Below are 24,901 nucleotides of genomic sequence, written 5' to 3'. Positions count from 1 at the left end.
ATTCCTAATATAATTATACATTTCTTTTTGTCAGCTAATTCTCTTACTATATTCTCCTTCTGTCTCATCACTTTAATAACTGAGTCTTCATTATGTTCTTTCAATTGCTGTTTGACTATGTCAGTGAATGAAACCTTATTCCCTTCTTGAGTTATTCTCCAATTTTTAGCTTCTGTAGCTAGTTTCTCTCTGTTTTCATTACTATTCTTCTTCAATTTCTCATTCTCCTCCTTTACATTTCCTAACTGTCTTTTTAGGTCCTCTATTTCTTCAGTTAAGTTTCTGTTAGCCTTCTCTAGTTGTTCCAACCTTTCAATTCTTTGAAAAATGGAGTCTACGTTACCTAACTTACGCTCCAAGTCCTCGATCACCTTATCAACTCTCTCCTCTAGTCTTATCAGTCGGGGGGGGGGGTTGTGTCCCCCCCACCCTCTTTAAATCCCTGGAACATATTCTCGTCACTTTCTTCTGTATTGCTCCTCTCTATACTTCTAATCTTTACATTTTTATTAGACATTTGATCCTCGCTAAGTCTTTTGTTTACCTTCCGCTTGTCTGGCTGGTCAAAGTCTACTCCCTCCTCATTTCCTTCCATTTCCCTCAGTAATCCCTCCCCTTTTCCTCTTTCCCTACGTTCCCACTACTCCACGAGCAATTTCCCCCCCACCCTGCAAAAACACTAGGCACTTCTCTTTGCGTTGGGATCCACAGACTTCACTTTTCTTCAGAACGTCTTCTAAGCCGTCCATTCGTTGAAGTGTGTGTGTGTGTGTGTATAAACATGTAATGAAGATACTGGAAAAGTGTGTTCAGTGATGCAGAGTAAATCAGGGTGAATAAACGAAGCACAGGCTTAATGACTAAATCAACAAAACAAGTATATAGATAAATGTATAAATAAGTGAATGCATGAGTTAGATACTGAATGAAGATATCAAGTAATCGATAAATATGCACATACTGTATATCCAGAATTTGTAAATATCATCTCCGGATTATTTTACCAGATGCGTTGACTGTTAATTTTACTATATTGTTCTAAAAATACGAAACTGTTACTTTGGTATATGGCATATATCATATACAATATAAGATAGGTATAACATTTCAATAATGATAACTAAAAGAATAATAATCCATAATTAAGTTGTTTTCACCAAGCATAACGGTAACCAAATAAACCAACAACTAACAAGGTGTAAGCGTTGAATAGCCGAGACCACGTGTAATATTTTTAAGTGGAATATAAATTGCGTTTCATTCTATGAGGTACAATTTCTGTAAGAACACGAGTATGCTGTGCTTATATTTATTCGTTATTGCTACATCAGTAATCGTCTTGTAAAACGTGGAAACTACTGTCCAGTGATATTGACAAACCAACATCATAACATGGAAGGTGAGGTTACAATAATAATGTATATTAATATAAATATTGATAGTAGTCAATGCTTAAAGTTCTTGAGGTACAAATTATGGAAAAATATAAACCAATAATTTTGGAATTTGTGGTGGGGATTTGTTAACTAATGGTTAGTTACAGCAAATATTCCATGCCAACGTGAACGTGGACAACGTATTTGAACTCGCGGCTTTAAGTTTATGTAATCGGTATGCCTCTCGTGTTTTTAGACAGTTATATTTACCTTATTTTGATATACAGGGAAAAAGCTATACTTGGGGGATACTGTCTACTTATGCTTATCCATTGTGACATATTGTGACAGTTTTGATTTAGCGTGGCTATAATATTATGTAAGCTACTTCAGTTGATGCAATTATTTCTATTTTTTCTTATGTTCTCATGATTCTATTTGACCTGTGGTCTTTTCTAATTTGTTCCCATGACCTCATAACATTCTCATCCTAGTCCTAGACCAAGATTATAGATATTTTCTCTGTCAGTTTTATCTTTTACTGTTGTCTTGAGCACTACTGCTTAATTGTGGTGTACAATCATTCAGTCTGTTGCCCTGGGTCTCTTGTTCTCAGGTAACTAGTAACAGCTGATAAATTGTCCCATGGGTCATTTGAGGAAGAAGTATTGTGTCTGTGACGTCTGGATAGGACGAAAGTAGAATGAAGTTTTCTGTGGTGACCATAAAAGTGGGGATTGCATCTTCTAGGGCAATTTAATTTGAATTCATGGTCAGGCATGATATTTGTTGATACTGTTACAATGCTGGATGGTGGCTTGAATACAATCATGCCAATGAAGTTCTTGTTTATCATGGAAGGTATTTCTCAGAAGGGTTGATGTTTTGATGAAGCAGATATTGAACAGAGTTTTGGGATAATTTTATTTAGTGTTTGTTTTGTAATGCAAGTGTGTGTAATTTTATTAAGGTAGGTTATGTGGTATAGGCTAATGTATTTATGTACATACATATACCAAGGCTTTTTCCCCCTTACAACTTGTAAGTTACAAGGGAGGTAGCCAAAAAGGAAAAGGCATAAAATCATTCCCACCCATTCCATCCCTGAATACACTCCACACCCCTCCACCTTTCCTCTCATCTTAGCATCTCCCTGATGACGGGTCATCCCTGCACCTTGTCCACTGCCCTGGGTCAGAAGCAGTGTCGCAAGACACAGCACATCCACAGCAAGGCCGCTTCATTAAATTGGCGACCCCCCCTCTCCGTCCCCCTATTGCATAAAAGAAGACGGGGAGAAATCCCTTCGGGCTGCTTCAAATTTTGCTCACACATCCTACCTCACCCCCCATCCCCCCACCCATTCCACCTCGTGCATCACATCATCATCCATATACACATTCTCCATTCACCCGTCTTCTGTCCTCTTCCGTCCTTCCTCAACAGACATTCCCCTCTTCTCCAAAGCCCCCTTCACCCCATCCATCCACCTCATCCTAGGATGTCCCCTCATGTTCACTCCATCCACATCTGCCTTCCATACCTCTTTTACTAGTCTTTCTTCACTCATTCTTTCCATGTGTCCAAACCATCCTAATACTCTTTCATCAACCCTATCTCCCAACTCCTTTTCCACCCCTGTTCTCCTCCTCACCTCCTCATTTCTCACTCTAGCCTAGTAACCCCCATCATACTTCTTAGACTCCTCATCTCAAACATATTCAAACTCCTTCTCTCTTCCTCTCTTATGTTCCATGTTTCTGCCCCATACAGTGCTGTTGGCACAATCGCTCCTTCATACAGTCTCCTCTTAGCATCCATTCCCAAATGTCTATTCCTCATTACACTTTTTAATCCACCAAGGCATTTACTTGCTTCTCTCAATCTACATTCTACCTCCACCTCCACTCCTTTTCCTGCCACATTTGCACCCAAGTATCTAAAACTATCCACTTCCTTCAGTCGCTCTCCCTTAACCACTTCCATATGGTGACGCCTACATAGGCGGCATGAGGAGCAAGTGGGTACTCGATGATGCCTACATCGCCATCTTGATCATATTTATTGTAGTCGTACCTACGTAATTTCCATTCTCTCTAAACTGGCTTCATCAATTTTCTATGGTTATCAAAATGCACGGGTGAAAGAGAATGAACGAATGAGCACTGACTTTATTTTTTATAATGCGATTATTATGACGCAACATCGCACGTCGGGCAGCTAATGCTGCCAGACGTGCGATGTGCCCCGTACTGAAGAGGTTAATGCTCACTTCTAGTCTGCTGCCACTTTCACCCCTTGTACAGCTCATTGCCTTTTGCCCACATTTATCTTCAGCTTTCTTCTTTCACACACTCTCCCAAACTGTCACCAACTTCCTCAATCCCTCCTCCGATCCTGCCACAAGTGCAGTGTCGTCCGCAAACAACAGCTGGCTCACCTCCCACTTTTCTCCATTTTCTTTAACCATCTCCAATCCCTGACCCACCACCCTTACATTTACCTCTCGCACTACCCCATCCATGTACAAGTTGAACAGCCAGGGCGACATAATGCATCCCTGATGAAGTCCCACCTTTACCTTGAACCACTCACTCTCTCCTTTTCTAATCCTGACACAAGCTCTACTACTCTCATAAAAACTCTTGACAGCTCCTAGAAGCTTTCCTCCTATCCCATATATCCACAAAACCTCCCACAGTGCCTTTCTGTCTACCCTGTCATAAGCCTTTTCCAGATCCATAAAAGCCCAAAAAACATCCTTCCCCTATCCCTAGCTTTCTCACATATCTGTCTTACCACAAAAATCTGATCTACACAACCTCTACCCGTCCTAAATCCACACTGTTCCTCACCAATTACTCCCTCTGTTCCTCTCCTAATCCTCTCAATCAAGATCCTCCCATAAGCCTTCCGAACTACAATTAACAAGCTAATCCCTCTGAAACAACTACATTCACACTTGTCCCCTTTTCCCTTGTAAAGTGGAACTATACAGGCACTCCTCCAGTCCCCTGGCACTCTACCCTCTCTCCAGCAAACATTAAATAACCTCACCACCCAGTCCACCATCACTGTACCTCCTTTTTTTAGACACTCTGCATGATATTCAGGAAGTGAGGTACACTTGTCTTGTGGGTATCAGTCTTACACTCCAATTGTCATGATTTATTTTCAAATTCATATATGGTTCCAGCGTATGATATATCATCCTGGGCTATTCCTAGATTTAACATTTCTATATGAAAATTGAAATTCCTCTCATTCTTCTTTCTCCAATTATGAAACTTTGCTCTAAATTTATGTATAGTTGTTGTTGTCGTTCCCTAGACTGGCTGAGCAATACTGTCTCCCTGAGGAACGACACAGAGAGAACAGGGTTTTCTCACAAAGCCTTTACAGAGCTTATATTGTGTTGGTGTGCGTGATTGTGTACAATGCAGTTTTCCAGAATGTGTTTTATAGTATGGAGTGAAGTGTTGTATCCTGGGCAGTTGTCTACAATGTGGTCATTCAGCCACCTTTGGCAGCTTAGAAGGACTGGATGGTTGCTGCGTCACAGCCTGGCCAGGTGGACTCTGTCCTTTCAGGAGAGATACGATTCAGTGAAATGGATATCAGGGAGTTTGGCATGCAGTAATTTATTGTCGTTCAATTTTTTGATGGAGCTGTGAGTAATATGAATGTGGATATGCTTCTGGAGGCTGGTATCAGGTAGCTGTGGAGGAAGAGAAGAGAGTATTTGTGTGTGATATAGATATTTTGGTGTTGTTTTGATGTTTCTTGGTGTGTATGGGTGTTTGCTATGTAGTGTCGTGGGTGTGCTGTGTTTGTGGAGGCTGCGGCAAATGTTTGTATGCCTCACATGTCAAGGCGATGATTTTGAGGACTTTTGTTTTATGATTTGATCTTGACCCATTTCATCTTGTAGGGTTATTCCAGGAGTATACATGTTGTCGTCGACTTACGACCGAGTTCGGTTCCGACAGACAGGTCGTAAGTCGATCTGGACGCAAGTCGGACTTTATGTACAGTATACAGACGCTCCTCTACTTACGTTCATTCGTTTTACGTTTTTTCGATTTTACGTTTGAACTGACTGTAAAAAGAAAAAAAAAATTGTAATTTTTTTTTTTAGTTAATTTTTTAGTTTAGCGCGCTCTTTGTAGTTCAAACGATACTTACGCATGCCGCTGCGTCCATTGTTTACATGGCACAAACGACAGATTGAACGTGCCCTGCCTCCTCCTCCTCCACCATCTCAATTTATGTTGCTTGAATTTAATTTATTTGAAATTAATGTTACAGTAAACTCGCGCTTATCCGAACGCGTTTTAACCGAATAATCGCATTAACCGAACATTTTCTCAATACGGTAGCCATTGCTTCAACCGAACTTATTTGGATCTCAACCGAACATTCAAACATCCCGCCGCCTCTTCCGCCACCCCCGCGCCACCCGCAACCTTCACTAAGTGCTCACACGGTGGCAACACACTCCATGTTTACACCTGATCGGCTGTTTATACTCTATAGAATATGTTTATGAACTATTATAAGCATTTCCATGTGTATGTTAAGTTTACGGGTACGAATATTGCAGCTGACATTACCACATACAACTCTACGGGAATGAAACATACAAAGTCGGATTAACCGAACATTTCGGTTAATCGGACATTTCTAATTCCCTTTGGAGTTCGGATAAGTGGAAGTTTACTGTATTTTACAATGTTATGTGTATAATTAATGATTTAGGGGTGTTTTATAAGATACGGTAATAGAATTTATGGATGTATAGTACAGTATGAACGGTCATACATTACTAGAACGTACAGTAACAACTTACGTTCATTTTCAACTTACGTTCGGCCACTCGGAACGTAACTAAAACGTAAGTTGAGGAGCGTCTGTATATTACCCTTTATATATTATTTTTGTTACTGTATATATATTGTATATTTTGCATACTGAAATAATCTTAGCATCTTTGAAATATGTTGTATAGTATTTTCAACCTTTTCATAATTTTATCTGATTTTCTTTGGGAAACGTAGCTTAGGCCTAAACATACTGAATAAAATCCTATCATCTTTGACCTATGATACTAGATACTGTATTTTTTAACATTGTTATTATTTTACCACCAGACTTTCTTTAGGAAACGTATGCATACTGAATAAAATCGTATTATCTTTGAGCTACGTTCTTTAATATTCCTTAACTTTTTTATAATTTTCGTTAGGAAACGTAGCCTAGGCCAACGCATACTGAATAAAGTCCTGTCATCTTTGACCTACAAATACTTTTTTGTTTGTTAAATTAAAATCATTGCAAGGCACAATTAGGAAAATTTCTATTTCAAAACACATTCTTTTCGTTTAAGTAGTATACCGAAAATATCGTTATCGACAATAGACTAGGCATAAACAAAGTTTACTGTTACATTTTATAATCGCAACACATAAAAATACAAAATGCTGTACCGAACATATTATTATCGACAACAGACTAAGCATAAAAAAGTTTTACTGTTCCATTTTATTAATTGCAAAACATAAAAAATACAAAATGTAAGGTAAAATCTTATTTAAAAACACATTCTTTTCGTTTACGTACTGTACCGAACATATTGTTATCGGCAACAAACTAGCCTAGGCATAAAAAAAAAGTTTTGCTGTTACATTTTATTAATTGCAAAATATATGAAAATACAAAATGCAAAGCAAAATTAGGAAACATTTTACTTCAAACAAACAAAATGAAAGAATATTTAGCTGGCTGAGATGCTGACGCTGCCGGCAGCCTGCCAATACTATCGTACTTGCGTCTCGCGGCGTGTAAAATAATTGTACTGCACTGCCAGGCATAACATTACAGTTCTATTACTCTATTAAAAGTTAGATATTATTGCACTATCTTGTGGTCATAAAGTCGATCAGTCGTAAGTCGCATAGGTCGTAAGTCGATGACTACCTGTACACATCTGTATGTTTTTTTTTTTGTTTTTTTTTTTCTCTCCACATTGTTCAACATGTAGACTTTTTTATGTCCATTTCAACCAATCAAAATTCTGTTCCAGGCTATGTTTATAAATCACTTCAAGATCTTAATATTTTACCATTTTCATGAATTTGTCAGTAGTTTAGTGTTGTTGTATATACCATCCATCATGTCAGTGATTATCAACAGAATAACTTAGATCTGTAGCAAGGACCACTTCTGAATAGCAGAAGAAAACACTAATCATAATAAATAACTTAATAAGAACATCAGACTATGACTACTCTGAAAAGGGAGTGCCTCTTAGGAAACAGGTACAGATAGGTTATTAATATTATGATCAGAACAGTGAAATCATGTCCTCTCACTTTGACCCATAAATGATTGCACAGTCAATGCTGTCAGTCTGCTTATTTGAGTAGAATTATTTTTTTCCCTTTGGGCTGAGTCACTATCATCCATACACAACCATTCACCACTCACACCCCTGCCTTCTCCTTCCATGCTTGACAGACTTCCCCTCTTGATCAAAGCCCCTTTTACCTCATCCATCCATCTCATTTTTGGTTGTCCTCTCAAGTTCATTCCATCTACTTCTGCCATCCACACTCTTTTTACTAGTCTTTCTTCACTCATTCTTTCATGTGCCCAAACCATCCCAATAATCTTTCATCAGCCCTATCTACCAGCTTCCTTTCTACCCCATGGGAAGTGGGTGGAGGAGGCAATGAGAAGGAAAATGTGAGTGGGGTGGGAAGGGGTGGGGATGTGGCCTGGCTAGCTACCTCCCTCCCTTATAAGGGAGAAGTGGCCCATAGTATATAGATATATTTTTGTAGTTTAGTTTTGTATCATTTGTAGGATATGTTTTCTTGATTGTTGGGAACCGTATTGTATTCACCTAATTGTAATATAAAGGAAAGGAGCAATGCTTGTTTGGTCCGGTCTCCTATTCTCTAATTTTCTTGCATCCCAAGACTCAAATTCATGTACATTTCCAACAGTCTACATCTTTGATTTCCAATTATCATGTGATTCACGATGGTCTTAGGTCACGTGTTGGACTCGTGATTGACAGCTATTTCCCTCCCAGAAGAGAGCTCAGAGCTCATATGACTGATCTATGGGTAATGCTGTGACCTTACACACACACACACCCTCAACTTCCCGACCACAAAAGTTGGAGTAATGACTCACAGCTCAGCGATATTAACCCCTTCGATACAATGACGCCTACGTAGGCGTCATGAGGAGCAAGTGGGTACGCGAGGATGCCGATGTCGGCGTCTTGATTATATAGTAGTTGTACCTGCTCTGTAAACTGGCTTCATCATATTTTCTATGGTTATCAAAATTCACAGGTGAAAGAGAACGAGCAATACAGCGGTAACTTTATTTTTCATAATGCGAGTATTATGACGCAACATCGCACGTCTGGCAGCTAATGCTGCCCGCGAGATTTTGGCCCGTATTGAAGGGGATAAAATTATCTCAGCCCTCGTTGGGATTTGAACCTGGACCACAGTAGTGGCGGCCAGAAACTCTACCAACTGAGCCATATATTTACATAGTTGTATTATACGGGAAGGGAGCTATGGTCGTGGTGGTCTTTGTATCTTTAAGCATCAAAGTTTTTCTTAAAATCTTGAATAGTGTTTGCACACACTGTTTCTTTATCTAAATTATTCCAGGTATCCAGTACTCTATGTTGGAAGATATATATATATATATATATATATATTTTTTTCCAGGTCTCTTCTATAGTTATCTTTTTTGAGTTTCTTTTTGTGTCCTCTTGTTTTTCTTTTGTCCCATTTTAATAAATCATTCCTATCTAGGATTCCCATTCCTTTCATGATTCAATGAATAGTCAGCAGATCTCTTTATCTTTGTTTCAGAGTTGGTAATTCCAATTTGGACAATCTTAGTATGTTAATTTTGGAGAGAGTTGGTGCCAACTTTGTTGATGCTCTTTGTATTCTTTCTAATTTCTTTATATTCTTTTTAGTACTGGGTGTCCATATTGTTGCTGTGTACTGTATTTTTCGGACCATAAGGTGCACCTGTAATTTGCCATTCCCCGTCCTTATATAAGGCGCACCTGGTTTCATCATCGGATAATCATGCATATGTGAGTGCATTCAGAACTGAACATTTTCGTTGTTGAATGAGAAAAATCGGTTGGGATTTAGCAAAATTACTAAAATAAATGATATATATTTTTATTTTGGTCAGTGAAATCAGACCACCTCCATGGACAGTCTGCCCTGCCACTACCCCTAAAAAAACAACATTAACACGTTACGGGAATTGTGGGGAATAAAACCAACATTAGCAGTTATATTCCTGGAATTCTCTATTCACATAAAAACACAAGATTTATTACAAATGACGGTAAATCTTTAGTTTCGACCATGGGCGCAATATAGCAATAGAAAATTAATTGTTAATTTTGTAAATTATAATGTATTAACATAATATGCAATTTTGTGAGTGGAAATAAATAACAAAAAAGGTGCTAAAACAGATTTCGTAAGGTAACAAAGTCGTGTCGGACGAATGGTACGCCATGTTTGTTATGATAAATGCCGACGTCGAAGAAATGAAAGGATGATAAATTTGTCTAACCTAACCTAACCTGTGTTTAATAAATCATTACCTGCAAATTAAATGTCATCCGGCTCATCCCCGTTGTCGTCGTCATGAGAGATGTTGGCGGGCTTTTCAACCACTCTCTCAGCTTGCAGGGTATACAAAGTTCTTGCAGCTTGAAGGAATACATGTATCTCCGCTCCATAACATTCCTTCAAGAAAATGTACCTGGCGAGGTACTGTCAGAAGTACCGAGGCCATCAATTGACAGATGACAAGATGGCGTCCTGATCCTATGCTACCGACTTCGTTCATTAGCATATTTCCTTGTAGCAAGGTATTTTTTATTTTCATTTCCGCCCACAAAATTGCATATTACGTTGATACATTTTAATTTACAAAATTAATAATTAATTTTCTATTGCTATATTGCGCCCATGGTCGAAACTAGAAAAATACCCAAATGACTACAGTCGGAGTGGAGTGAGACTAGACCAATGCAAAATGGCTGTCTGTGTTGTGGATGCTATCATGTCATAGCCATGATAGCGTGAATGAATGCGGTGGCATGGACTCGAAAACTGTCGAAGTTTTCGCAATTTTCTTGTGAAGATACATTCATCTTGGTTATAACTTGGTTGTAACTTTTGGTAGGCCTTTGCACTGTCGCCGTCGGCAGGTTAGCTACGAAACGTGTCAAAATAGTACGACACTGTCTGAGGCATTTTTTGCACTGAAGCCACACATAAGGCGCACCACCCGATTTTGGCCGATTTTAAGGATTTTGCCCGCGCCTTATGGTCCGAAAAATACGGTACTCCAGTTTTGGTCTTATTAGTGTAACTTGATATTTTTTAAAATTATTTCCTCATCCAAGTAGTCAAATTCCACTTTCATTGACCTTAATAGGTTGAAGGTTTCTCCGACTATTGATATGTTTGTCCTGTGTCATGTCTGCTGATTGTTACTCCAAGGTCTCTTTCTGTGTTCACTTTTTTGAAGCATAGGTATATTTACCTAGTTGTATTATACGGGAAGGGGAACTATGCTCGTGGTGACCCTTTTTTGTATCTCAAAAGATCAAGTTTGTTCTTAAATTATTGTATTGTGTTTGTACATACTATTTCTTTATCCAATTTGTTCCATACATCTATCATTCTCTGTGGGAAGCTGTTCTTTTTCAGGTCTCTTCTGTAGTTATCCTTTTTGAGTTTCATTGCATGTCCTCTTGTTTTTTCTCTGTCCCGTTTTAATAGGTCCTCTCTATCAAGGTGTGATTTTTATGGTTTGTTTACTGTGGTTAGTGTTCCTGCTGGTCAAAACCAGTGTTTGCTATAAAATTTTGTTATTCTAATGCTTCTAGTGTACATCATTGACAGGATGCATGAAATGTACAACTATGCTAACCTACTCAGAGAATATCAAGCTCATGAAAAGAGTAGAAAATTAAGAAAATTGTGAACTACTACAGGAAGGGCATGAAAAATGTAGCCATGAGTGGAAGATTAAATTTAATTTGAAAAAATGGAAATGGGAAACAGTAAGAAAAGGCAGTTATGGAATTACAATGGGAAATAAAGCAAGGGAGGAAAGGGATATGGGAGAGGTATTGGTGATTTTTTGCCTGAAAAACAGATAGACTGATAGGTGTTGGCCATCCACTTGCATAGAGGCTAGAGAGGCACTCCAGCAAGCTCCAGCAGCACTGCACTTGTAGTCTCCATACAAAAGAAGAAATAAAATGAATAAAGAGAATACTAAGGGCAGCAACAAAATTATCCTAAGTCTAGCCGAAGAGAAGAGAAAGAGGTGACATGATTGTAGTCTTTAGACATGCAAAGCATTTGGAATGAATTGATAATCTGTTAGTATGGGCTGAAAGAATACCAAGAGGGCATAGGAATAAAAATGAAGATTTAATGTTTGAAGTATGTTAAGAAAAAAATTTGTGCATTGATGCATTGACTTGTGGAGTGAATTAGAAGAAACCCTGGCAGACTGCTGACTAATTTAAATAAAGAATTCAGTAATTGGGGACAGAGGAGCTTGGCTCCAATCCTGTGTAGTACAATTAAGTAAATACAGAGTTCAAAAAATGTTAGAGAAAGCAAATACTTTAAAATAGCAAGTGATCTAATGAAATGAAGGGCTGAGCAGATTAAAACCACGAGGGACAGCACAGCAAAATGAACTGGACAAGCTTATCACTAGAATGCAGAGGATCACAGGAAAGAGAAATTGTGTTGAGGTGGGGGAAAAGAATACTGCCACCAAGTTTTCCCACTTGGATCGTAAGAGGCGAGAAGAAAGGGACGGGGAGAGGGACTAGGCATCCTTCTCCCTGTAGCCCCAAGGGGCAATTACCTAAAATGAAAAGAAAAGGCATAAGGGGTGCTGGCGGGCCTCGGGCCAGCACCCTAAGGTTTGGGTCTTTTAATGTGCGTGGATGTGGTACAGATGAGAGTAAAAGGGAAGAGATAGGTAGTATGTTTGTGAGAAGAAAGTTGGATGTGTTGGCTTTGAGTGAAACTAAGTTGAAAGGGAAGGGTGAGTGTATGTTTGGGAGTGTAAGTGGGAGGTTATCAGGAGTGAAGAGAGAGGGAGAGGGAGGGAAGGGGTGGCTATTCTAGTAAGTGAGGAGATAGGTAAAGGGGTAGTGGAGTGGAAGGAGGTTTCCTCAAGGATAATGTGGATGAAGGTGAAACTGGGAAAGGAGATGTGGGTCTTTGTAAGTGCATATGGGCCGGGCAGTGAGAAGAGTATAGAAGAAAGGGAGGCCTTTTGGATAGATTTAAATGAGTGCATAGAGGGTTTAGGAAGAAATGTCAATGTAATAGTACTGGGAGACCTTAATGCTAGAGTGGGAAATGGTCCAATCGATGGAGTGGTTGGGAAGTGTGGAGTTCCAGGAAAGAATCGTAGTGGAGAGTTGATGGTGGAAATGTGTCTAGAAAGAGAGCTGATGATAGCAAATACAGTGTTTCGGAAGAAAGTCAAGCATAAGTACACATGGGAGAGGGTGGTGGAGGGAAGGGTGGTAGATAGAGCGCTAATGGATTATGTAGTGGTAAATAGGATTATGATAGGAAGAGTTAAGGATGTACATGTGCTAAGGGGAGAGGGTGGGGGAATATCAGATCATTTTTTGGTGGAAGGTAAGTTGAGAGTGGAGGATAGATGGAGAAGGAGGAAAGGGACAAAAGGTAGGGAGGTTCTTAGAGTGAACTCCTTGAATGAAAAGGAAAAGGAGAAGGAGTACGAAAAGAAGCTGAAGGAGGAGTGGGAGGGAGTTAAGGATAGAGCAGAGATGGGTGTGGAGGAGGAATGGGGATGGTTCAAGGAGGGAGTCTTAAAGTGTGCAAGGATGGTGTGTGGAACAAGAAGGACAGGAGGAAATAGAAGAAAGGGTAGTGAATGGTGGGATGAGGAAACAAAGAAGGTTGTAGAAGAGAAGAAGCGAGCATTCACAGATTGGTTACAAAAGAGGACAGGGGAGTCATATGAGACGTACAAAGAAAAGAAAAGAGAAGTAAAGCAAAAGGTAAAGGAGGCAAAGAGGAGAGCAGATGTGAAATGGGGTAGGAGTATGACAGAAAATTTTGAAAGTAATAAAAAGATGTTTTGGAAAGAAATTAAGAGAGGAAGAGGAGGTGAATCAAGTAGGGAAGAAAAGGTAAAAGGTACAGATGGAGAGTTGATAATGGAAGAGATGGCAGTGAGGGGAAGATGGGCAGAATATTTTAGGGAGTTGCTGAATGTGAAGGAGGATAGGGAGGGAAAGATAGCTGCAGTGGGAAATACGAAGAAAATGAGAGTGATGAGTGAGGAGAATGGAGGAGAAATAAGGAAGGATGAGGTGAAGGCAGTTGTAAAGATGATGAAAGCAGGTAAGGCACCTGGTCTGGATGGATGTCATGCAGAATGTCTGAAAAAGGGAGGTTCAGTGATGGTGGACTGGTTGGTGAGATTATTTAATGTTTGCTGGAGAGAGGGTAGAGTACCGGAGGACTGGAGTAGTGCCTGTATAGTTCCTCTTTACAAGGGAAAAGGGGACAAGTGTGAATGTAGTAATTTCAGAGGGATTAGCCTGTTGAGTGTAGTAGGGAAGGCTTATGGGAGAATCTTAATTGAGAGGATTAGGAGAGGAACAGAAGGAGTAATTGGTGAGGAACAGTGTGGATTTAGGACGGGTAGAGGTTGTGTAGATCAGATCTTTGTGGTAAGACAGATATGTGAGAAAGCTATAGGAAAGGGGAAGGATGTTTTTTGGGCTTTTATGGATCTGGAAAAGGCTTATGATAGGGTAGACAGAAAGGCACTGTGGGAGGTTATGCAGATTTATGGGATAGGAGGAAAGCTTTTGGGAGCTGTCAAGAGTTTTTATGTGAGTAGTAGAGCATGTGTTAGGATTGGAAATGGAGAGAGTGAGTGGTTTGAAGTAAAGGTGGGACTTCGTCAAGGATGTGTTATGTCGCCCTGGCTGTTCAACTTATACATGGATGGGGTGGTGCGAGAGGTGAATGCTAGGGTAGTGAGTCAGGGATTGGAGATGGTTAAAGAAAATGGAGAAAAGTGGGAGGTGAGCCAGCTGTTGTTTGCAGACGACACTGCGCTTGTGGCAGGGTCAGAGGAGGGATTGAGGAAGCTGGTGGCAGAGTTTGGGAGAGTATGTGATAGAAGAAAGCTAAAGATAAATGTGGGTAAAAGTAAGGTGATGAGATGTACAAGGGGTGAAAGTGGCAGTAGACTGGAAGTGAACATTAAGGGAGAGCGACTGGAGGAAGTGGATAGTTTTAGATACTTGGGTGCAAGTGTAGCAGGAAAAGGTGGAGTGAAGGTGGAGGTAGAATGTAGATTGAGAGAAGCGAGTAAATGCCTTGGTGGTTTAAAGAGTGTAATGAGAAATAGACATTTGGGAATGGATGCGAAGAGGAGACTGTATGAAGGAGTGATTGTGCCAACAGCATTGTATGGGGCAGAAACGTGGAACATAAGAGAAGAAGAGAGAAGGAGTTTGAATGTGTTTGAGATGAGGTGTCTGAGAAGTATGGTGGGGGTTACTAGGCTGGATAGAGTGAGAAATGAGGAGGTGAGGAGGAGAACAGGGGTGAAAAAGGATTTGGGAGATAGGGTTGATGAAAGAATATTAGGATGGTTTGGACACATGGAAAGAATGAGTGAAGAAAGACTAGTAAAAGAGGTATGGAAGGCAGATGTGGAGGGAGTGAACATGAGGGGACGTCCTAGGATGAGGTGGATGGATGGGGTGAAGGGGGCTTTGGGGAAGAGGGGAATGTCTGTTGAGGAAGGAAGGGAGAGGACGGAAGACAGAGGTGAGTGGAGAATGGTTGTATATGGATGATGTTGTGACTGCATGAGGAGGAATGGGCGGGGGGTGGGGGGTGGGGTAGTATGTGTGAGTAAATTTTGACGCAGCCCGAAGGGATTTCTCCCCGTCCTCTCCTTATATGCAAAGGGGGACGGAGAGGGGGGGTCGCCGATTAAATGAAGCGGCCTTGCTGTGGATGTACTGTGTCTTGCGACACTGCTTCTGACCCAGGGCGGTGGGCAGGGTGCAGGGATGACCCGTCATCCAGGAGGTGCTCAGATGAGAGGAAGGGTGGGAGGGGTGTGGAGTGTATTTAGGGATGAAATGGGTGGGAGTGTTTTTATGCCTTTCCCTTTTTGGCTACCTCCCTTGGAAGGGGGAAAAAGCCTTGGTATATGTATGTATGTATGTACATATATTAAATAGCCCAGCCCATACTAGCTTTAGGGAGGCAGCAGTTTATTTCTTTGAAAGAAATGGAGAGACATATACCAGTAGATGATTGTAGGGTGCCAGAAGTTACAAGTGAAGAAGCATTTCTTGGTCTGAAAAGTATGGAATGAGGAAGAGAAGATGAGAATGATGGCATATCAATAGATCTCAAAGATCCAAGAGAAGAAATTTTTCTATGCAGTTGGTAGCTACTAACATTCTATCATTATAAACACCATGTGAGGATGGGGCCATTGTTAGAATGATTAGCTTGTCAGAGCTTTATCAAGTACATGATCATGGCACACAAATTTCTGAGAATAATGAGAATGACCCAGGGATAGTTAATGTTGTACCATTAAAGGTTGTGTCCTCATGTGGTGATTCTTTTGATAAAAGAAATTCTTTGTAGATTAGCTCAACTAGGTACTCAGTATGAGTTCATCAATTGGTTATTGCCTCAAGTTTCACAGACTGGAAACCCACAGGTGTACAGCAGCTAGCAATGTTCCTTGGACTCTTCCATAGATCTCTCTTGCAAGGAACCAATGACTTATGCCTGCATTGCATTAGTGTTGGACTTGCATTTCCCCTGCTGGAAATAGTAGGAGGGAAGCAATTGCCAGTTATCAATTCTTTTATGTTTAATGGTGGAAGAAATACTGATTAAGTTGGACCCAGTCTGCAGATAAGGGCCTGCACCACCAAATGGAAGTGAGGAAATTAACAGGGAGATGACTGTCTTGGATATCCATCTTACAAGACTATTGTATGCATGGTGTGATACTGTAGTGATTTTACTCCACAAGAATAGAGACTAGAATGGCCTTCATAATTACTGACCAATTAGTTTGTAAACATTTGTGCACAAAGTATTTTCCAAGATACCTACAGATTGAATGCCAAGAGAAGAGGCAAACATTGGAAGTGGATATTCCATTATAGACTATTTGCAGACAATGAAGCAACTAATTTAGACCAGAATACAATAAACCTATTTGTTTAGCTTTTGTACATACATATGGTGTGCAGATAGTACAAATACCAAAAGACCCTTTCCCCCTTATAAGGGTGTGGCCTGTCAAGGCATGCATCAACTCTTTACCAATCTCATGCTCATTTGTTGTCTCTTTTGCCTTAGCTCCTTATGGTTGAAGAGTTATCCCTGTTTACTGCCACTGCTTGGGTCAGAAACTTTGATGCAAGGTACAGCACTTTCACAGCAGGGCCCAACAGCCAAAACTTATTTACTCCCTCTGCTATACTTGTACTGTATTACATGGCAACCCTCCCTCTCATCCACTCAAGAAAATATAACAGAAAAACTCTGTTAGGCCACATCAATTTATTATCCATTCACAACCACTCTCTGCGCACACCTATCTCCTATCCTCTCCATTCCCTGCTCTACAGACATTCCCCTTGTACACAAGGCCCCCTTCACTCCATCCACCCACCCATTCCATTCTCGGTCTTCCTCTCTTGTTCATTCCACCCACGTTTGCTGTCCACACTCTTGCTGATCTTTATTCAATCATTCTTTCCATATGCCCAAGCCATCCCAGTATTATGTTTTGTATCTTGAAAATAATTATAATGTAAGAATAACTCAGTTTATTGAGATACCATGTTAGCCAATAGGTGGTTAAGAATTGGAGTCTTAGAAAGACAGGAAGTTTTATTTAACTGGCGTAGGAGGTAATGAGAGTCCCCAATACACTTCAGAGACAGTGACTTAGTGCATTTTTTTGGTACCAGGCGTAGAGTCTATAAAGGGACTTGGGTTGGATAAGAAAAGAGTGTGTGTGATACATTTTTCTATGAAATATTTAGCATAGAAATGTGTAATTTTCTTGGGTACATAAAACAAAAAATTGTCAGGCGAGAACTTGAATTACCATATATATATATATATATATATATATATATATATATATATATATATATATGTATATGTTTGTATATATATATATATATATATGTATATATATAATTTATTTATTCATTCATTTATTTGTTTGTGATCCGGAGCGAGTGTTGAGGAATTCCCAGTTCATAATCCGCGGATTTTTTTTTCGTGGAGTGCTTCCAATCTATTGTGGCCAATTTAAAATTCGCGGAGTACTTCCAGTTTCTTAATTGCCGTGAATTTAAAGTTCACGAAAGTATTCCAGTCTTTTAATTTCCGTGAAGTGCTTTCAGTCTCTTAATTGCCACGGATTTAAAGTTAGCGAAGTGCCTTTAGTCTCTTAATTGCAGCGGATTTAAAGTTCACGGCGTGCTTCCAGTCTTAATTACCGAGGTTTTAAAGTTCGCGGAATGCTTCCTTCCAGTCTTAAATTGCCGCGGATTTTAAAGTTCACAGTGTGCCTCCACTCTCGTAGTTTCCGCGGTTTTAACATTGACGGAGTGCTTCCAGCCTTTTAACTACCACGGATTTAAAGTTTGCAAAGTGCTTCCAGTCCCTTAATCGCCACGGTTTTAGATTTCGTGGAGTGCTTCCAGTTTTGTAATTGCAGCGGATCTAAAGTTCGCAGAGTGCTTTCAGTGTCTTAATTGCTGCGAGTTAAAAGTTTGCGAAGGGCTTCCAGACTCTATCGCGGATTCGGAGACGCCAGTATATATATGTAGCCTTTGTGCCACAGATATGGCTATAACGACCAAGGACGGGTGTATGCAAGATAGATACCAGAGAAAGTAATTTCCTTACTCTTCATCTTTAAAACTCGTCACCACCCACCATCATCATCTGAAGGTGGAACCTTGAAGAGCTGGCATTCAGTATCAGGGCTGGATGCGAGATCTCCGGTGGCAATTTCGTTTCTGTTTCCTTTACCTTTATTCACACAATGAGAATTTGCAGAGCGGCGACTGCTCCCTTCCTAGCTGGTGATTTGGAAAATGCCCTGCACTGATGCAGCAGCAGACATTTCCAGAGTGTGAGTACCATTGCCGCTCACTGTGAGGCCGGGTTTTCAACGAAACTCGAAGAATGTTCTTGTTCACATTCACGTGTATTTACCTAGTTGTATTTTATGGGAAGGGGAGCTATGCTCGTGGTGTCCTATCTTCATATCTCATTTTATCTGAACTGTTTTTAAATTCATGTATTGTTTTTGCACACACCACTTTCTCATCTAACTTGTTCCAAATGTCTATTACTCTGTGAGGAAAGCTGTTCTTTTTCAGATCTCTTCAATAGCTGTCTCTCTTGATTTTCTTTCCATGTCCTCTTGTATTTCTATCATCCCATTTGATTAGATCCTCTCTATCAATAGTTTCTATGCCTTTCATGATTCTGTAAATAGTTATCAAATCTCCTCTCTTCTTTGCTCTAGTGTCTGTAGCTCAAGTTTTGTTAGTCCCTCTTCATATGATAGTTTTGAGAGTGTTGGTGCCAATTTTGTAATTGCTCTTTGTATTCTTTCAAGTTTGGTTATACATTTTTTTGTACTTGGTGACCACATTGTTGCTGCATATTCCAATCTTGGTCTTATCAAAGTAACTAGTATTTTCTTCACCATTTCTTCATCCAGGTATGTAAATGCCACTTTGATTGTTCTTATTCAATTATGTTTCTAAAAAAATCTTGTTTACATGTTTCTCAGGTGACATATTATTCATAATAATGACTCCCAGGTCCTTCTCATTTTCTACTTTTTTGTTCCTTCTCCCAATTTATATGATCCTATTATTCTTTTTTTGCTTTTTCCAAATTCCATTATATTACACTTTTTAGTATTGAACTCCATCTCCCACTTCCTACTCCATTCCCATACTTTATTGAGCTCACTCTGTAGTGACTCACAATCTTCATCAGTGTTCACTTTTTTTTTTAACAGTTTTGCATCATCTGAAAAGAAGCTCATATAACTTTCAATTTCTTCATCCATATAATTAATATATATAGCAAACATGATTGGGGCCAGAACTGTTCCTTGTGGAACACCACTTATTACTTCATCCCAGTTAGATTGTCTCTTATCACTACTCTCATTTTTCTTTCTTGCAAAAAGTCTTCCATCCATTTAAGCAATTTGCCCTGTATTCCTCCTTCGGTTTCTAATTTCTTTTTTTAGGTCTAGAAATGCACAATCAGCCCATCCATCTCTTTCTTGTATTATATCTATTAGCCTTGAATAGAAAAAAATTAAATTGGTGACGCATGATGATCCTTGTCTAAATCCAAAGTGCCTTGGATTTAGCACTTTTTTTTTTTCTAAATACCTTACCCATCTACTTTTTATCATTCTTTCACAATTTTTTGCTATTGTACTTGTTAGAGAGACTGGTCTATAGTTGGTAGGGTCTTCCTTATTTCCCCCTTTATATATAGGTACTATATTTGCTTTTTTCCAATCTTTTGGAACTTTTCCTTCTTTCAAGGAACTGTTTATTATGCTATGTATTTTGTCTGCCAGTTCATTCCTGCATTCTTTCAAAATCCAGTTTGCTATTTCATCTGGTCCATGCGATTTTCTGACATCAAGATTACTCAAGTGTTTCAATATTTCATTCTTTGTTACTTCTATTTCTCTCATAGGGGGGACTTTCTCTTCCCATTTGATCTCTCCAGGTTGTATGTTCTCCCTTGTAAACACCAATTTAAAATGCTTGTTCATAATTTCTGCCATTTCTATTTCCTCTGTGTATTCAACTCCTTGTCCTAATTTCTCTAATTCTTGTTTGTTTTTCAGTTTGTTTACAAATCTGTAAAATAGTTTTGGTTGATCTTTACATTTTTCTATGACATCTTTTTCATATTTTCTCTTTCCCTCTCTGCACACTTGTACATATTCATTTCTATAACAAGTATATATTTTCCATTTTTCAGGTCTTTTGTCTTTCTTGAATTTGGTCCAAGCTTGATCTCTTTTGTCTTTTAACTCCCTACAACTTTTGTTGTACCAGCACTTTACATATTCTTTTTCTTGTTTTTGTCTTGGGACATACTTTTCCTCTCCTTTTTTTATAATTTTTTGTCAAAATATTCCATTTCTCTTCCACTGTTGTTTCCTCTTTGTATATTCTTTCCCATTTTTCTTTTTGAAAAAATTCTCTTATTTGATCAAAATTTGTTTTTTCAATCATCATTCTTCCCTTTCTATATTGTTCATTTCTTTTCATGTATTTCTCCTCATTTAGTTCCAGTTCAATCAGTATGTGGTCACTTTTACTTATGGGTGTCTTATATTCAATCTTTTCCACTATTTCAGGTTCTGATGTGATTATTAGATCTAGTCTCGATGGTTCTTCATTTCTATACCTAGTGTTCTCTTGAATCCATTGTGTCATTGTATGGTCAATAATCATCTCGAGTAGAACATTTCCCCGTGAGTCGTCTCCACCCTTTACTGTCATCTCTTCCCAGCAGACTTCTTTGCAGTTAAAGTCACCCATCATAACTATTCTTCCTCCATCTTCCATTATCTTATTTAATGTTTCCCTTGTGTCTTCTAACATACTTTTATGTTCACTCTCTTCCCACGAGGCTGTTTTTGGAGGCACATAATTTATTACAAACTTTCTGCTCTTCTTATCTCTGTCTTCCATTTCGATCATAATCATCTCTATTGTATTCTTTCCATATGTGACACTCCTCATGTTTATATCCTTAGTCAGGAATATAACTCCACCCCTTTGTTTTGTCTCTGTTTCTCATCCAATAATTATATGCATCATGTCCTACACTGTTGGGTGGTAGACCTTTACATTTTGTCTCTACAATTCCCATTATGTCCGGTTCTTTCTCCTTCAGATGTCATTCAGTTCATTCAATCCTGTTATTAATCCATCTATATTTGTGTAAGACACTTAATTTTCTGCTACTTCCATTGTATTTTCTGTTTCCCTTTTGTTTTTCTCTGGTATGGCCCATTTCCTCACTTTCATATTCACTACTCTACAATAGAATTCCTCTTTTTCTGACTCTGTTCTCGTTTATTTCCTTAGCTGCTTGTTTTTTAATTTTTTCCTCCTCTCTTTCCTCTTTATTCATTTCTCTTTTTATCCATACCTTTTTATATTGTTCACTGTTTGCTAGTTTCCCTGCTGTCGTTTGTGACCTGAATTTAACCATTGGCCTGGTCTTATCTGTACTATATTTCCTGAGCCTATACATTTCTTCAATTTGTTTCATGATTTCAGGTTTATCTTCCTGAACTATTTCTAGTAAACTGCTTACTTTTTCTTTTTCCTCTTTGATTCTTGTGGTTCTATTTAGATTATACTTTCTCTTCCATTCCTAATATAATTATACATTTCTTTTTATCTGCTAAGTCTCTTACTATATTGTCCTTCTGTCTCATCACTTTAATGACTGTCTTTTCAGTTTGTTCTTTCATCTGTTGTTTTACTATGTCATTAAATGCAATTTTGCTGTTCTCTTGGATTATTTTCCAACCCTGTGCTTCTTTTGCTATGGACTCTTTATTGTCTTTATTATTATTCTTTAATTCCTCATTCTCATCTTTTACTTCTTTTAACTGTCTTTTTAATACTTCTATTTCTTTAGTTTTTGGTTCACCTTCTCTAATTCTTCCAATTTTTCAAATCTGCGTGATCTTCGTGAGTTCACCGAACCTATCCTCCCAATGTTTGACAATTTTCTCAAGTTTTTCTTCTAGGCTTGCAAATCGGGGAGGGTTGGCTTCTCCCCCCACATTAAATCCTTGGAAATTGTTATCTTCACCTTCCATTGTGCTGCTCTTATCTATATTTCTAATCTTTACATTTTTGTTAGTCCCTTCATTGTCACTAAATTGATCTGGCCCGCGTTTGTTTATATGGCGTCTGCCTGCCTGGACCAAGTCCTCTCCTTCCTCATTTCCTTCCATTTCCCTCAGTAATCCCTCCCTTCTCCTTTTTCATCACCTTCCCACTACACCACGAGCTTTCCCCTTCCCTGTAAATACAAAAAGGTACTTCCTTGATGTTGAGATCCTTTTTTTTTTTTTTTTTTTTTTTCTCCACTTTTTCTTCGGAGCTCCAATCTTCGCCGTCAATCCGACGAATGTGTGTATGTTTACCAAATTGTACTCTACAATTCATCATACTTTGCTTAGAATGCATGTATGGACCAAGTTGGTACCATATATGAATTTGAGGCCAGGTATGGTCAATCGGAGAGAGAGGCGATGGAACCTTACTAGTGTTGCTCCTTTCCTGTATACTAAAATTATGTAAACACATTCAAGCATTCACATGTCGGTAGAGGTGACAACGAAGTTTAGATTCCAGAGAAAACTGAAAATTTCGAGGATCACAACAAGGAAGTACCTGTGTTGTATTAATAGGGAAAGGGAAAGCTCATGGTGTAGTGGGAAGGTGAAAAAAAGAGAAGGGGAGGGATTACTGAGGAAAATGGAAGGAAATATGGAAGGGGACGAATGTCCCCAGGATCTCAGGAGAGGCGTAAACAAACAGGGAGCAGAATATACAGACGAACAACAAGGAAGCAGAGGTGTGAAGAGCAGAAATATAGATAATAGCAGCTCAATGGAAAGAGATGATTACTGTTTTTATGGATTTATAGAGAGAGGAGGGGACAATCTCCCCCGACTAGTAAATCTAGAGGCGAACCTAAAAAAATAATAATAATAAAGAATAGAAGGTTAGGTTTGACCAATTAACTCTAGTTGCAGAGAAAGTTGATAAACTGGAAGAACTAAGAAAAGAGAATCAAAATCTAACTAAAGAAGTAGAAGAATTAAAAAGACAGTTTAAGAGAAGTAAAGGAAGAGATTGAGGAATTAAAGAGGGATAATACAGTAGAGTCCATAACAAAAGAAGTAAGTGGTTGGAAAAAGGTTCAGGAGAATAACAAAATTGAATTTAGAGATATAGTGAAATAACAGATGAAGGAACAAACTGAAGGCACAGTTATTAAAGTGATGAGAGAGAAGGACAATATAGTAAGAGACTTAGCAGATAAAAAGAAATGTATATTATGGATGGAAGAGAAGTATAATCTAAATAGGACCACAAGAATAATGGAGGAAAAGGAAAAAGTAAATAGTATATTAGAAGTAGTTCAAGAAGATGAACCAGAAATAGGGAAACAAATAGAAGAAATGTGTAGGCTTGGGAAATACAATACTGATAAGACCAGACCAATTAAAGTTAAATTCAGGTCACAAACGACAGCAGATAATATCTTAGCAAAAACAGGGAAACTAGCAGACAGTGAGCAATTTAAACAGGCATGGAATAAAAGAGAAATGAATAAAGAGGAAAGAGAGGATGAGAAAACAAAAACAAATTCTATTGGAGAGTAGTGAATATGAAAGTGAGGAAATGGTTCATAGCAGAGAAAAATGGAAGGGAAACAGAAAACACGATGGAAGTAGCAGAAAATTAAAAGTGTCTTACACAAATATAGATGGATTAATAACAGGCTTGAACGAACTGAAAGAAAAAGAACCGGACATAATGGGAATTGTAGAGACAAAATTGAAAGGTCCACTACCACCCAACAGTGTAGGGCATGATGCATATAATTGTTGGATTAGAAACCGAGAGGTAAAACAAGGGTGTGAAATTATGTTCCTGACTAAGGATATAAATGTGAGGAATGTCACATATGGAAAGAATAGAGATGATTACGATGGAAGTGGAGGGCAAGGATAGGAAGAGCAGGAAGTTTGTAGTAAATTATGTGCCTCCTAAAATGGCTGCGTGGGAAGAGAGAGAACACAAAAATGTTTTAGAAGACACCAGGATATCATTAAGTAAGATAATGGAAGATGGAGGACGAATAATTATAATGGGTGACTTTTAATTGTAAAGAAATCTGCTGGGAAGAGATGACAGTGAAGGGTGGAGATGACCTATGGGGAAATGTATTACTTGATATAATTATTGAACATACAATGACGCAATGGATACAAGAGTGTGCTTCGGCTTTAGCACACGCATCCTTTATGCAAGTCATCTTATCTAACCTAAACTGCGCAACTTTTTGAGGATTACCAGCCTTCTCAAACTGGGTCCTCGCCAAAAGATCCATTAAGCCCACGAACGTTTTCTCTTCTCCATCCTTTCCTATCCAGAGTTCTAGGCGGCTTGCCAGGCGATTAACATATTGTGATGTCGTCTCATGTTCATGCATCTCTGCTTCGAAAAATTGCCTGCGAGCGTCCTCACTGGACTTACCACACGCTTGAATCAG

The 24,901-nt window shown here is 38.9% G+C and overlaps 1 protein-coding gene across 1 annotated transcript in view; it reads left to right on the top strand.

The window, feature by feature from the left end:
• The first annotated feature begins 1,213 nt into the window (after positions 1-1,213).
• Positions 1,214-24,901, top strand: part of LOC143024861 (cytochrome P450 6k1-like) — a 73,388-nt gene continuing 49,700 nt past the window's right edge. The window contains exon 1 of the mRNA XM_076184186.1: positions 1,214-1,399. The gene's annotated coding sequence lies outside the window, so the exon portion shown is untranslated. The remainder of the gene's footprint in view (positions 1,400-24,901) is intronic.

Source organism: Oratosquilla oratoria, chromosome 4 (genome assembly GCF_046742065.1).
Source record: "Oratosquilla oratoria isolate Oo_2021 chromosome 4, ASM4674206v1, whole genome shotgun sequence".
Lineage (NCBI taxonomy): Eukaryota > Metazoa > Arthropoda > Malacostraca > Stomatopoda > Squillidae > Oratosquilla > Oratosquilla oratoria.
The sequence above is the reverse complement of the archived record's forward strand: the minus strand, read 5'-3'. Positions and strand labels throughout refer to the sequence as shown.